General features: G+C 36.3%; 1 pseudogene; it reads right to left on the reverse strand.

The window, feature by feature from the left end:
* Positions 1-601: 601 nt before the first annotated feature.
* The window catches only part of LOC122477074, a 33,071-nt pseudogene continuing 17,924 nt past the window's right edge, over positions 602-15,748 (reverse strand).

The raw sequence follows: 15,748 nt of genomic DNA on the forward strand, positions 1-15,748 counted from the left end.
ATATGAAAGATAGGACAATGAAAAGTACCAAGCTCATCACCAAAAAGAGAAAAGAATACAAAAAAAGTGGGGATAGGTTAAAGGTCTCTTGGACAATATCAAGCAAGCAAATATTCACATTACAGGGGTCTCAGAAGAGAGAAAGAGGCAAAAAAAACTTACTTGAAGAAATCATAGCTGCAAAATTCCCTAACCTAAGGAAGGAAATAGACATCCACGTTCAAGAATCACAGAATTCAAAACAAGATGAACACAAGTAAGTTTACACCCTGACACATAATAATTAAAATGCCAAGGGTTAAAGGTAAATAGAGAATCCAAAAAGCAGCAGGAGAGAAGCAAAATGTCATGTATGAGGGAAACCTAATAAAAACTATCAACTGATTTTTTACCAGAAACTTTTCAGGCTAAAAGGGAGTGGCATGATACATTAAAAATGCTGAAAGAAAAAATATATATAACAAAGAATAGTTTACTTGGAAAGGTTATCATTCAGAATTAAAGGAGAGATAAAAATTTTCTCAGACAGACTAAAGGTAAGGAATTTATCACCATTAAACTGGCTTTATAAAAAATATTAAAGAGACTTCTTTTTGTTCATATCTTTTATTAATCCATATACAATTACTTGTCTTCTGGTTTGTTAAAGCAATAGATCAGACAACATTTGCCACAATAATGTTTGTCAAAGTGTCTGATGTTAAGAACTCCAGTACATTCATCTGAATGGCACTCCTGATGAAGGCTACTGATTTTGCAATTTTCATCCACCTTATAGTACTTCAGGACAACCAGCTTAACTTTCTTTATGTTTTTTCTTCTTGGGAGTGGTGAAAGACTCCTCTTCCTTTTCTTAGTAACACCACGAAATCTCAACATAAGATGAAGAGTGGACTACTTTTGAATGTTGTAGTCAAAGTACATCCATCTTCCAGTTGCTTGCCAGTGAAGATCAGTCTCTGATGATCAAGAGGAAGTCCTTCTTTATCTTGGATCTTGGCCTTTACATTTTCTATTGTATCTGAGGGTTCAATCTCAAGAGTGATAATCTTCCCCATAAAAGTTTTCATGGAAATCTGCAACTTGCCAGCGGTTCCACTTGAGGTTGAGGGAAAAGAAGAGAAGGATCAGGCCCAGGGACACGGGAGAGGGCACTGAGTAGGCTGCTACCTGGAGAGTGGCCAAAGCATATGTAAACATTTTTAAGTGGAAAAGAAAAGTCCATAATAAAACATAAAAACATTTATGAATGAAAATATGTAACATATGACAGCATACACATAGAACATGGAAGAAAGAGTTTAAAAAATATTTTTTAATAATGTGTTTGAACTTATATGACCATCAAACTAAAATAGACTGCTATATACTTAGAATGTTATATGCAAACCTCATGGTAACTGTAGACCCAAAACCTAAAATAGATACAAAAAAAAACAAGGAGAAAGAAAGCCAACATAACACAACAGAAACTGATCAATTACAAAGAAAGAGAGCAAGAGAAAAAGAATAGAGAAAATCTACAAAACAATCAGAAAATAAAAACAAAATGTCAAGCAATACTTACCCATAAATAATTAAATGTAAATTATCTAAATGCTCCAGTCAAAATCCATAGGGTAGAAGAATGGATTAAAAAATACAGGACTCATATTTATACTGCCTATACTGTTTTTCATATCTAAAAACAAATACAGACTGCAAGTAAAGGCATGAAAAAAACTCATTTATTATGTAAATGGAAGTGATAAAAAAGGGAAGGATAGCAATATATCAGGCAAAATAAACTTTAAACTGAAGACTGTAACAAGAGACAAATAACTGCACTACTTAATAATAAAGAGATCAATTCAAGAAGATGATATAACAATTGTGATTATCTATGCACCTAACATTAGAGCACTCAAGTACATAAAGCAAATAATAAAGGACATATAGAGAAAAAAATACATTAATGGTAAGATATTTTAACAGCCCACCTACATCAATGCATATATCATTAAGGCAGAAAATGAAAATATAAGGAAGTAGTCTTTTTGAATGACACATTAGACCAGATGAACATAACAAACATATACAGAACATCCCGTTTAAAAATAACAGAATACATATCCTTTTCAAGTGCACATAGAACATTCTCCAGAGAAAATCACAAGCCTAAATGAATTTAAGAAGTTTGAAATCATAGCATGCATCATTTCTGGCCACAGCAGTATAAAATTAGAAAGCAATCACAGGGGAAAAAACGGAAGCAACACAAACACGTGGAGGCTAAACAACATACTACTAAACAACAAAAGGGTAAATGAATAAATGAAAAAAATACATGACAACTTAAGAGACTCTTTTTTAATGTTTTTATTTATTTTTGAGAGAGAGAGGGAGTGAGAGAGAGAGCGAGAGAAAGCAAGCGAGCACGAGTGGGGGAGGAGCAGAGAGAGAGGGAGACACAGAACCTGAATCAGGTTGCAGGCTCCTCCACGCTGTTAGCCCAGAGCCTGATTCAGGGCTCAAACCCACAAACCACAAGATCATGACCTGAATGGAAGTCAGATGCTTGATAGACTCAGCTACCAAGGCGCCCCCATAGAAGACTCTAAAGTACAGAGGAAAAACTGAGGATTGCTGGAGATGAGGTGGGTGGGGAGATAGGGTAAATGGGTGATGGGTACCAAGGAGGGCACTTGTTGGGATGAGCATTGGGTGTTATATGTAAGTAATGAATCACTCGGTTCTACTCCTGAAACCAATACTGCACTGTATGTTAACTAAATTGAATTTAAATAAATAAATTAAAAAAAAATACATGGTGACAAATGAAAATGAAAATGCAATGGCCCAAAATATTTTGGAAGGAACAAAAACAATTTTAATAGGGAAATATATAATAATAAAGGCCTACCTCAAGAAAGATGCAAAAAGCTCAACTAAAGATCTAAGTTACATATAAAGGAACTAGAAAAAAGAAGAATAAACAAAGCCCAAGATGAGTAGGAGGAATGAAATAATAAAGATCAGAGCACAGAGAAATGAGAGACCAAAAAAAAATCAATGAAATCAACAGCTGATCCTTTAAAAAGGGTAACAAAATTGATAAACACTTAGCCAGACTCATCAAATAAAAAAAAAGAAAGAATAAAGGAAAAATAAAGAAAATGACTTATATTAAAAAAAATTTTTTTTAACGTTTATTTATTTTTGAGACAGAGAGAGACAGAGCATGAACGGGGGAGGGGCAGAGAGAGAGGGAGACACAGAACCGGAAACAGGCTCCAGGCTCTGAGCCATTAGCCCAGAGCCCGACGCGGGGCTAGAACTCACGGACCGTGAGATCGTGACCTGAGCTGAAGTCGGACGCTTAACCGACTGAGCCACCCAGGTGCCCCGAAAATGACTTATATTTTAAAAAAAATCAAAGGAGAAGGGGGCAAGACTGTGGAACAGCATGGAAGTTTTTGTGCATCTCTCATCCCTGAAATGTAGCCAGATCAACACCAAACTATCTTGCACACCTAGAAAACTGATTTGAGGATTAACACATCAATCTTCACAGGTTGAACCACAGAACCACAGAACTTGGCAGGTATGTGGCATGGAGAGGTGAACTTGGGGACAGAGAAGCTGAGGAGGGCAGGGAACTGTTTTTGCCTATAGAGAGATGACAGAGATGGGGGAGAGTACAGGAAATGCAGCCCCCTACCCTCCCCGAAAGCAGCTGGAGAGGAAGAGGAACAGTGGACACAGACACAAGGGACTGAATAAAAAAGGTAGAAAGGAGAAAGGAGAGGGTTTACATTTCACTAAGACTCTATAAACAGGGGGAGTGCAGAGTCTGAAACTCCACAGCTTGATACCTGGTGGTTCTCTGGTAGGAAGGGTTAATCTACCTGGTGGTTCTCTGGCAGGAAGGGTGAATCCCCAGGATCAGAGAACAAGGTCCTTGGGTGTCCTTGGGCCACACAGGGAGAAGCAGTTCTCCAGCTGGGAAGACACTTGGTAGAGGCTGTGTGGCCTTCCCACAGCCAAAGTTCCCATTGGATGATGGAGAACAAGCACATTCACTGGTGTTTGAACAAGGATGTAAAGGTTGAAGCCTGGAGCCAGATGTGTGTTGTGATTTACCATAATCCCTGAAATGCAGCTGCTACAGGATTGTGTGAACTTTTTCTGGGGCAGGCTGGCACCTGGCCACAGTCTTTGGACATTGGCAGCAGCACAGTCACATGAGTGTTCGTGGGGGCAGGCCAGCAACTGGCCATTGCTAGGTGAGACCTTCCCCCAGAGGCTCTGAGTGGGTCAAAGCTGCAGTCCCTCAGAAGTGAGCGGTAGGGAAACACAGAATTATCTGAGATAAAACTCAGGAGGCAGGTGGCAGTCTGATGGCTTCGTCACAGACAGTGTAAAGGGGGGGAGTGGATGGAAGCTGGAGACAAAGGAGGGGTGCTTGATTACAGGTGGGGGAAAGCACAGAGTCCTGATACTAGACTGGGTGGCTGGGTGATGCCATTTGCACTCCTCCAATGCAAGTGCATACATGCCTACATGCACCACAACAATCCACCCCAGTAAGGTAAGCAGCACCATCTAGTGGAGAAAAGAGCTGCCCAACTGGGCGATCCATGCTCTTGAGGAACACCACAAATCTCTCTGCCTGCTTAGTTTACAGACCATAAAGTGCTACATAGTTTGATTTCTAGGGGAAATTGGATGTAATTTCAATCGTATTTCATTCTGTTTGTTGGTTCATCTATTCAATTCTTTTTCTCTTTTCTTTTTTTATTCTTGAATACAGAAAAATAAAAAAATATTTTTATTTTCCATCTTTATAAAAATAATTGTTCTTTAATTTTTTTCTAGTATGTTTTTCACTTTTTTGTAAATTTTTTTAAATTCTAATTTACTTTCATTTCATTTTATTCTGTTTTATTGTATTCAGTTTTTTTGAATTTTCAAATGTTTTCTTTCTTTTTTCCTTTCCTTTTTCCTTTCCTTTCCTTTCCTTTCCTTTCCTTTCCTTTCCTTTTTTTCTCTATTCTATCAAGCTTCTTTCATCAAACAGACCAAAACACACCTAGTATCTAGCATCTTTGATTTGTGTTTTTTTTAATATTTAAATCTTTATTTCTTTAATTTATTTCCTTTTCTTCCTTCAAAATGATGAAGTGAAGGAAGTAAACCCAAAAGAAAGAACAGGAAGAAATGACAGCCAGGAACTTAATCAACACAAATACAAGCAAGATGTCTGAAACATAATTTAGAATCATGATAATAAGAATAGTAGCTGGAATTGAAAATAGCATAGAATCCCTTTTTGCAGAGATAAAAGAGGTAAAGGTAGTCAGGATGAAATTTCAAATGCTGCATCTGAGCTGCAATCTCGAACAGATGCCATGTTGGCAAGTATGGATGAAGGAGAGCAGTGATTCAGCGATATAGAGGACAAACTTATGGAGAATAATGAAGCAGAAAAAAGAAAGAGACTTAGGCGAAAGAGAACAATATAAGATTTAGAGAATTAAGTGACTCATTAAAAAGGAATAACATCAAAATCATAGGGGTCCAAAAAATGAAAAGAAAGAAAAAGGGGTAGAAGATATATGTGAGCAAATCTTAGTGGAAAACTTTCCTAACCTGGGGAAAGACACAGACATCAAAATCCAGGAAGCACAGAGAACTCCCAGTAAATTTAACAAAAACTATCAAGAAGGCATATCATACTAAAATTCACAAAATACTCAGGCAAGGAAAGAATCATGAAAGCAGCAAGGGGAGAAAAAGTCCTTAACCTACGAGGGAAGAGAGATCAGGTTCACAGCAGACCTATACACAGAAACTTGGCAGGCAAGAAAGGAGTGTCAGGATATATTCAATGTGCTGAATCAGAAAAATATGCAGCCAAGAATCCTTTATCCAATAAAGCTATCATTCAAAATAGGAGTAGAGATAAAAAGTTTCCCAGACAAACAAAAGTAAAACAGTTCATGACCACTAAACCAGCCTGCAAGAAATTTTAAGGGGGACTCTCTGAGGGGAGAAAAGAAGAAAAAAAAATACAAAAGTAACAAAGACTAGAAATGACCAGATAACACCACCAGAAACTCCAACTCTACAGGCAACATAATGGCAATAAATTAATAATTTCCAGTACTCACTCTAAATGTCAATGGACTCAATGCTCCAATCAAAAGATATAGGGTAACAGAATGGATAAGAAAACAAGATCCATTAATATGCTATTTACAAAAGACCCATTTTAGACCGAAAGACGCCTTCAGATTGAAGAGGATGGAGAACCATCTCTCATGCTAATGTCAACATAAGAAAGCTGGAGTAGCCATACTTATACAATCTAAATTTTAAAATAAAGACTGTAGCAAGAGATGAAGAAAGGCATTATATCATAATTAAGAGGTCTATCCACCAAGAAGATCTAAAAATTGTAAACATTTATGCTCCAAATGTGGAGGAACACAAATATATAAATCAATTAATCACAAACATAAAGAAACTCATTGATAATAATACCATAAAGTAGGGGACTTCAACTCCCCACTTACAGCAAAGGACAGATCATCTAAACAAAAAATCAACAAGGAAACAATGGCTTTGAATGACACACTGGACCAGATGGACTTAACAGCTGTATTCACAACATTTAATCCTAAAGCAGTAGAATATACATTCTTCTCCAGTGAACATGGAACATTCTCCAAAATAGATCACATACTGGGACACAAATCAGCCCTCAACAGGAACAAAAAGATTGAGACCATACCATGCATATTTTCAGACCACATTGCTATGAAACTCGAAATCAACCACAAGAAAAAATTTGGAAAGCTAAAAATTCTTGGAGACTAAATAATATCTTACTAAATAATAAATGGGCTAACCATGAAGTTAAAAAGTAAATTAAAAAGTACATGGAAGCCAATTAAAATGATAACACCACAACCCCAAACCTCTGGAATACAGCAAAGATGGTCATAAGAAGGCAGTATATAGCAATCCAGGCCTTCCTAAAGAAGGAATAAAGGTCTCAGACACAACCTAACCTTGCACCTTAAAGAGCTGGAAACAGAACAGCAAATAAAACCTAAAACCAGCAGAAGACCGGAAACAATAAAGATTAGAGCAGAAATCAATGCTATTGAAACAAACAAAAAACAGAAAAAAATAACAACAAAAAAAAACACACAGTAGAAAATATCAATGAAACCAGGAGCTGGTTCTTTGAAAGAATTAACAAAATTGATAACCCCCTAGCCAGCTTGATCAAAAAGAAAAAGGAAAGTACCCAAATAAATAAAATCACGAATGAAACAGAAAAGTCACAACCAACACAGCAGAAATACAAACAATAATAATAGAATATTATGGGATATTATATGCCAATAAAATAGGCAATCTGGAAGAAATGGACAAATTACTAGAAAAATATAAGCTACCAAAACTGAAACAAGAAGAAATAGAAAATTTGGACAAACCCATAACTAGTAAAGAAATCAAATTAGTAATAAAAAAATCTCCCACAAAAAAGAGTCCAGGACCGGACGGCTGTTCAGGGAAATTCTACCAAACATTAATGAAAGGTTAATATCTATTCATTTGAATCTGTTCCAAAAAATAGAAATGTAAGGAAAACTTTCAAACTCATTCTATGAAGCCAACATTACCTTGATTCCAAAACCATACAAAGACCCCATTAACAGGAGAACTACAGACCAATTTCCATGATGAACATGGATGCAACAATTCTCAAAAAGATACTAGCCTACCAGATCCAACAATACATTAAAAGAATTATTCACCATGATGAAGTGGGATTTAAACCTGGGATGCCGGGCTGGTTCATTATCTGCAAAACAATATATGTGATACCTCACATTGATAAAAGAAAGGGCAAGAACCACATGATCCTCTCAATAGATGCAGATAAAGCATTTAACAAACTGCACCCTTTCTTGATAAAATCCCTCAAGAAAGTAGGAATAGAAGAACCATACCTCCAAATAATAAAAGACATATATGAAAGGTCCATCACTAATATCATCCTCAACAGAGAAAAACTGAGTGCTTTCCTCTTTATGGTCAAGAAAACGATAGGGATGGCCACTATCACCACTGTTATTCAACATAGTATTGGAAGTCTTAACCTGCAATCAGGCAACACAAAGAAATAAAAGGCATCCAAATTGGCCAGGAGGAGGTCGAACTTTCACCCTTTGCAGATGACATGATACTGTATATGGAAAACCCAAGAGATCCCACCAAAAACCTGCTAGAATTGATTCACGAATTCAGCAAAGTTGCAGGATATAAAATCAACGCACAGAAATCAGTTTCATTCCTATACAACAACAATGAAGCAACAGAAAGAGAAATCAAATAATTGATCCCATTTACAGTTGCACAAAAAACCATAAAATACCTAGGGATAAATCTAACCAAAGAGGTGAAAAATCTATACACTGAGAACTATAGAAAGCTTATGAAAGAAATTGAAGAAGACACACAGAAAAAATGGAAAAAAAATAGTCCATGCTCCTGGATAGGAAGAACAAATATTGTTAAAATGTCAATACTACCCAAAGCAATCTACATATTCAATACAATCCCCATAAAAATAACACCAGCATTATTCACAGAGCTAGAACAATCCTCTAATTTGTATGGGACCAGAAAAGACCCCGAATAGCCAAAGCAATCCTGAAAAAGAAAACCAAAGCTGGAGGCTTCACAATCCTGGTTTCCAAGATGGAATACAAAGCTGTAATCATCCATACAGAATGCTACTGGCCCAAAAATAGACACTCATATCAATGGCACAAAGTGGAGAACCCAGAAATGGACCCACAAACGTATGGCCAACTAATCTTTGACAAAGCAGGGAAGAATATCCAATGGAATAAGACAGTCTCTTCAGCAAATGGTGCTGGGATAACTGGACAGCGCCATGCAGAAAAATGAACCTGGACTGCTTTCTTACACCATACACAAAAATAAACTCAAAATGGATGAAAGGTATAAACATAAGACAGGAAGCCATCAAAATCCTAGAAGAGAAAGCAGGCAAAAACCTCTTTGACCTTGGCCACAGTAACCTCTTACTGAACACATTGCCAGAGGCAAGGGAAACAAAAGCAAAAATGAACTATTGGGACCTCATCAAAATAAAAAGCTTCTGTACAGTGAAGTAAACAATCAGCAAAACTAAATAAAAGACAACCAAAAGAATGGGAGAAGATATTTGCAAATGACATATAAAGGGTTAGTGTCCAAGATCTATAAAGAATTTATCAAAGTCAACACCAAAAACAAAAAACAAAAAAACAAATAATCCATGAAGAAATGGACAAAAGAGAAAATAGACACTTTTCCAGGAAGACATCCAGATGGCTAACGGACACATGAAAAAAATGCTCAACATGACTCATCATCAGGGAAATACAAATCAAAACCAGAATGAGATATCACTTCACACCAGTCAGAATGGCTAAAATTAACAACTCAGGCACTGACAGATGTTGGCAAAGATGCAGAGAAATCAGGAAAATACAAATCAAAACCACACTGAGATACAATCTCAGAGTGGTCAGAGTGACTAAAATGAACAAATCAGGAGACTATAGATGCTGGAGAGGATATGGAGAAATGGGAACCCTCTTGCACTGCTGGTGGGAATGCAAACTTGTGCAGCCACTCTGGAAAGCAGCATGGAGGTTCCTGAAAAAGTTAAAAATAGAACTACCCTATGGCCCAGAAATTCCATTACTAGGTATTTATCCAAGTGATACAAGTGTGCTGTTTCCAAGGGACACATGCACCCCAATGTTTATAGCAGCAGTATAGACAATAACCAAAATATGGAGAGAGCCCAAATGTCCATTGATAGATGAATGGATAAAGAAGAAGTGGTGTATATGTACAATGGAGTATTACTTGGCAATCAAAAATAGTGAATTCTTGACATTTGTAACTACGTGGATGGACCTAGAGGGTATTGTGCTAAGTGAAATTAGTCATAGAAAGACAAATATATGACTTCACTCATATGAGTATTTTAAGATTCAAAACAGATGAACATAAGGGAAGTGAAGCAAAAATAATATAAAAACAGGGAGGGTGACAATGCATAAGAGACCCAAATATAGAGAACAAAAAGGTTTTCTAGGGGGATTGTGGGAGGGGGCATGGGCTAAATGGATAAAGGGCATTAGGTAGACACTTGTTTGGATGAACACTAGGTGTTATACATAGGGGATGAATCACTGGAATCTATCATAGTTGCACTATATGCTAACTAAATTGGATGTAAATTAAAAAGTAAATAACTAAATATACAAATAGTCAGAGGAAAAGTAACAACTGGCATCACAGAAATACAAAGAACTTTAAAAGAATACCACAAAAGTTATATGCCAACCATTTGGACAACCGAGAAAAAAATAAATACGTAGAAACATCCAATCTTAAAAATTGAATCAGAAAGAAATAGAAAATATGAGCAGACCCAATTCTAACAGCAAAATTGATTCAGTAATAATAATAAAAATCTACCAAAAAACAAAATTCCAGGACCAGATGGGTTCAGGTGAGTTCTACAAAACATTTAAATAATAGTTAATACCTATTCTCAAACTATTCCAAAAAATAGAAGATAAATGAAAGTTTCCAAATATATTCTAGAAGACAGCATTATCCTGATACCAAAACCAGACAAAGAAACCCACGCACGCACACACACACACACACACACACACACACATAGCCAATATTTCTAATGAACATGAATGCAAAACTTTTCAATAAAATAATACCAAACCACATTTAACAATAATTAAAAGGATCATTCACCACAGTCAAGTGGGATTTATTCCAGAGATGCAAGAATGGTTCCCCATTCAAAAGTCAATGCAATAAACTACATAAACAAAATGAAAAAACAGAAGTCAGGTGAAAAATCTCAATAGATGCAGAAAAATCTTTTGACAAAATTCAACATGTTTTCATGATAAAAAAATCTCAACAACGTGGATTTAAAGAAAACATACCTCAACATAATAAAGACCATATATTAAAATCCCATAGCTAACATAATATTCAATTGTGAAAAAAATGAAAGCTTTTTGTTCTAAGATCAGGAATAAGACAAATATATCCCCACTTGCAACTTTTATTCAACATAGTATTGGATGTCCTAGCCACAGAAATCAGACACAAAAAATGAGGCATCTATATTGGTAAAGAAAAGTTAAATGATCACTTTTGGCAAAGGACATGATACTATACATAAAAAAAAAAACCCTAAAGGCTCCAGACACACACACACACACACACACACACACACACACACACAAACTAAAGGAATTAATGAAACCAGTAAAGCTGTATGATATAAAATGAAAAGAAATCAGGAGCATTTCCCTACACTAATAACAAAGTAGCAGAAAGGAAAAAAAATTAAAATCCATTTACTATTGCACTAAAAAGTTAAATACCTAGAAATGAACTTAAGTAAGGAAGTGAAAAACCTGTACTTCAAAAATATTAAATGTTCATGAAAGAAATAGCACATATTCCATGCTCATTGATTCAATAAAATTAATATTGTTAAAATGTTCATACTATGATATTAATCTACAGACTCAGTGCAATCCAAATCAAAATACAAAAAGCATTCTTGACAGAATTATCACAAAAAATACTAAAACTTGTATGGAAGTACAAAAATACATGAAAGTCCCAATGTTATCTCAAGAAAGAAGAACAAAGCGGGAGGTATTGCAATCTCAGATTTCAAGGTACGCTACCAAATTGTACTAATCAAAACAGTATTATACAGGCACAGAATTAGACACATCGATCAATGGAAGAGAATAGAGAGCACAGAAATAAACCCACATTTATATGGTCTATTAGAAATGAGACAAGAATATACAATGGGGAAAAGACAGTCTTTTCAATAAGTGGTGCTTAAAAAACTGGACTGCTGCATGCAAAAGAATAAAACTGAATGCCTTTCTACTAAGATACACAGAAATAATTTGAAACTGGATTAGAGACCTAAATATGAGACCTGAAACACTAAAAATCCTAGAACATAGGAAATAATTTCCTTGATGTTGACAATAGCAACATTTTTCTAAATGTATCCTCTAAGGCATAGGAAATAAAAGCAAAAATAAACTCTTGAGACTACATAAAAACCAAACGTTTTTAAACAGCAAAGGCTGCCATCAACAAAACAAAAATGCCAACTACTAAATGGGAGGAGATATTCGCAAATGATATATCCCATAAGAGTTTAATATCCAAAATATCTGAAGACCTTATAGAACTAAATGCCAAAGAGAACCCCACAAATAATCAGATTAAAATAGGCAAAGGACCTGAATAATAATTTTTCCAAAGAAGATATAAAGATGGTCAGCACCCCATGAAAAGATGTTCAGCATTCTTTTTTTTTTAATTTTTGTATTTTTTATTTTAGAGAGAGGGTGTGAGCAGTTCTCTTATTTTAAAGAGAGGTGAGGGTGGTGGTGGAAAGAAAGTGAATCTTAATCTAAGCATGGAGACTGATGCAGGGCTTGATCCCGTGACCCTAGGTTCATGATCTGAGTCGAAATCAAGAGTCAGATGCTCAACTGGCTGAGCCACCCAGGCGCCCTAATGCTCAACATTCTTAATCATTACAAAAGTGGAAATCAAAATCTCAATGAGATGTCATATTACACCTGTGGAAATGGCTAAAATAAAAACGACAAAGAATAACAAGTGTTGGTGATGATGTGGATAAAAAAATAAAAACTCTCGGTACTGTTAGTGCAATGTAAATTGGTATAGCCAACTGTGAAAACAGTATGGAGGTTCCTCAAAAAAAATAAAAAATAGACGGACATCTGGGTGGTTCAGTTGGGTAAGCATCTGACTCAATTTCAGCTCAGGTCATGATCTCACGGTCCATGAGTTCCAGCTCTGTGTTGGGCTCTGTGCTGACAACTCGGAACCTGCTTGGTATTGTCTCTCTCCCTCTCTCTGCCCCTCCCCTGCTCACATGAGATCTCTCTCTCTCTCACAAACAAAATAAATAAATAAATACACTTTGGGGGGGAGGGAGAGAGCATAAGCAGAAGACAGGCATATAGAGGGGGGACAGAGGATCTGAAGTGGGCTATGCAGTGACAGACTGGCAGCATTGAGCCTGATGTGGGGCTCAAATTCACAAACTTTGAGATCATGAACTGAGCTGAAGTCAGACGCTCAACTGACTGAGTCACCCAGGCGCCCCCACTTTTAAAAATTAAAAATAAATATTGTATCCATGCACTGAAGAAAAAGTCGTCAGACACTTTGAGAGGATGTGCAGAGCTGCCTCTGCCAGTGAAACAGCAGCAGCAGCAGCAGCAGGCTGTACATATTCTTTATTTCATGTTTGCCAGGTATATAAACATTAAAGAATGTCAAAGCTTGGGAGGAAAACACAAAGAGCCTCCAGACATAGACTAAACACACATCTGGTGTTTACATGAAACGATGCAAGGAATATGTGCAGTTTCAAGGACTGTTAGGCAATTACGGTGAGTCTGTTCCCTAACTGGCTCCTGGGGGATCATGGGGCTCTGGATATCATAGTGCTATTGTGTTCAACAGCCTTGAGACCAGAACATTGCTGACATTTCAGCAGTTAGCCCATTTACTTTCCCAGGGCTTACAATACACTCTTTAAAGATAAGTCCACAGGGGCGCCTGGGTGGCTCAGTCAGTTGAGCATTTGACTTTGGCTCAGGTCATGATCTCAAAGTTTGTGGGTTCGAACCCCACATCAGGCTCTGTGCTGACTGCTTGCTCAGAGCCTGGAGCCTGCTTCAGATTCTGTGTCTCCTTCGCTCTCTGCCCCTCCCCCACTCACACTTTGTCTCATTCTGTTTCTCAAAAATAAATAAATGTAAAAAAAATTTTAAATAAAAAAATAAAGATAAGTCCACAAAATACCATATGATCTAGTAATTCCACTATTGGGTAATGATCCCTTTAAAAATGAAAATACCAAAATTTAAAAAAAAAAAAAAAAGGGGGCGCCTGGGTGGCTCAGTCGCTTGAGCTTCCGACTTCGGCTCAGGTCACGATCTCACGGTCCGTGAGTTCGAGCCCCGCGTCAGGCTCTGGGCTGATGGGTCAGAGCCTGGAGCCTGCTTCCGATTCTGTGTCTCCCTCTCTCTCTGCCCCTCCCCCGTTCATGCTCTGTCTCTCTCTGTCTCAAAAATAAATAAATGTTAAAAAAAAATTAAAAAAAAATGAAAATACCAGTTCATAAAGTTATATGCACCCCTATGTTTATTGTCGCATTATATAAAATAGCCAAGATGTGGAAGATCTAAGAATCTAAGTGCCACTATGTATTTATCCAAAAGTTACAAAAATGCTGATTTCTAGGGGCACACACCACCCAATGTTTACAGAAGCACTATTGACAATAGCCAAATTATGGAAGGAGACCAAATATCCATTGGCTAATGAATGGATAAAGAAGATGTGGTATATATATATATATATATATATATAACCATGGAATATTACTCAGCAATAAAAAAGAATGAAATCTTGTCACTTGCAACAACGTGGATGGAGCTAGAGTATATTATTATAAACAAAATAAGTCAGTCAGAGAAAGACAAATATATGATTTCACTCATACGTGAAATTTAAGTAACAAAAGAGATGAACATATAGGAAGGGAAGCAAAAATAAGAAAAACAAGAGAGGGAGACAAACCATAAGAGACTCTTAAACACAGAGAATAAACTGAGGGTTGTTGGAAGGGTGTTGGGTTGGGGGGGATGAACTAGATGGGTGATGGGCATTAAGGAGGGCACTTGTTGGGATGAGCTCTGAGTGTTATATGTAAGTGATGAATCATTAAATTCTATTCCTGAAGTCATTATGACACTGTATGTTAACTAACTGGGATTTAAATTAAGAAGAAAGAATCTAAGTGCTCATCAGTAGATGAATGGATAAGGAAGATCATATATATTATGACATTACATTTATATATTTATATTTACAATGGAATAATATTATGCAGCCATAAAATGAATGAAAGCTTTCCATTTGTAACAACGTGGATGAACTTAGAGAGTATTATGCTAAGTGAAATAAGTCAGACTGAAAAAGACAAATACTATATGATTTCACTCATATTTGGAACCTAGGGTACAAAACAAATGAATGAACAATTAAAAGAAGAATCAGACCTACAAATACAGAGAACAAGCTGTTACCAGAGGGAAGTGGGTATGTAGTTGGGCAAAATGAAAGGAGAATGGGAAATACGGGTTTCTTATTATATAATGAGTAAGTCAGGGGAATAAATGGTACAGCATAGGGAATATACTCAATTATATTGTAATAGCTTTGTATGGCAACAGATGGTAACTACAGTTGTAGTGAGCCTAGCATAATGTGTATAGATGTTGAATCACTATATTGTATAGTTGAAACTATTATAACATTGTGTGTGAACTATATTCAAATTAAAAAATTAAAATTATGTAATAATTGTTGATAGATATGTACTTATTGCCATAAGTTTGGTGAATTGCCATAAGTTTGGTGAACAATTTGGTGAATTGCTTTATGGCTAAGGTTTTAGTACATCTGTTCCTTCCATTTTCTTTCTCTTTCCCTGTGCTTTGATGACATTCTTTACTGTTATGCTTAGGTTCATTTCTTACTTTTGTGTCTT

The sequence above is a fragment of the Prionailurus bengalensis genome, chromosome X (genome assembly GCF_016509475.1).
Source record: "Prionailurus bengalensis isolate Pbe53 chromosome X, Fcat_Pben_1.1_paternal_pri, whole genome shotgun sequence".
NCBI lineage: Eukaryota > Metazoa > Chordata > Mammalia > Carnivora > Felidae > Prionailurus > Prionailurus bengalensis.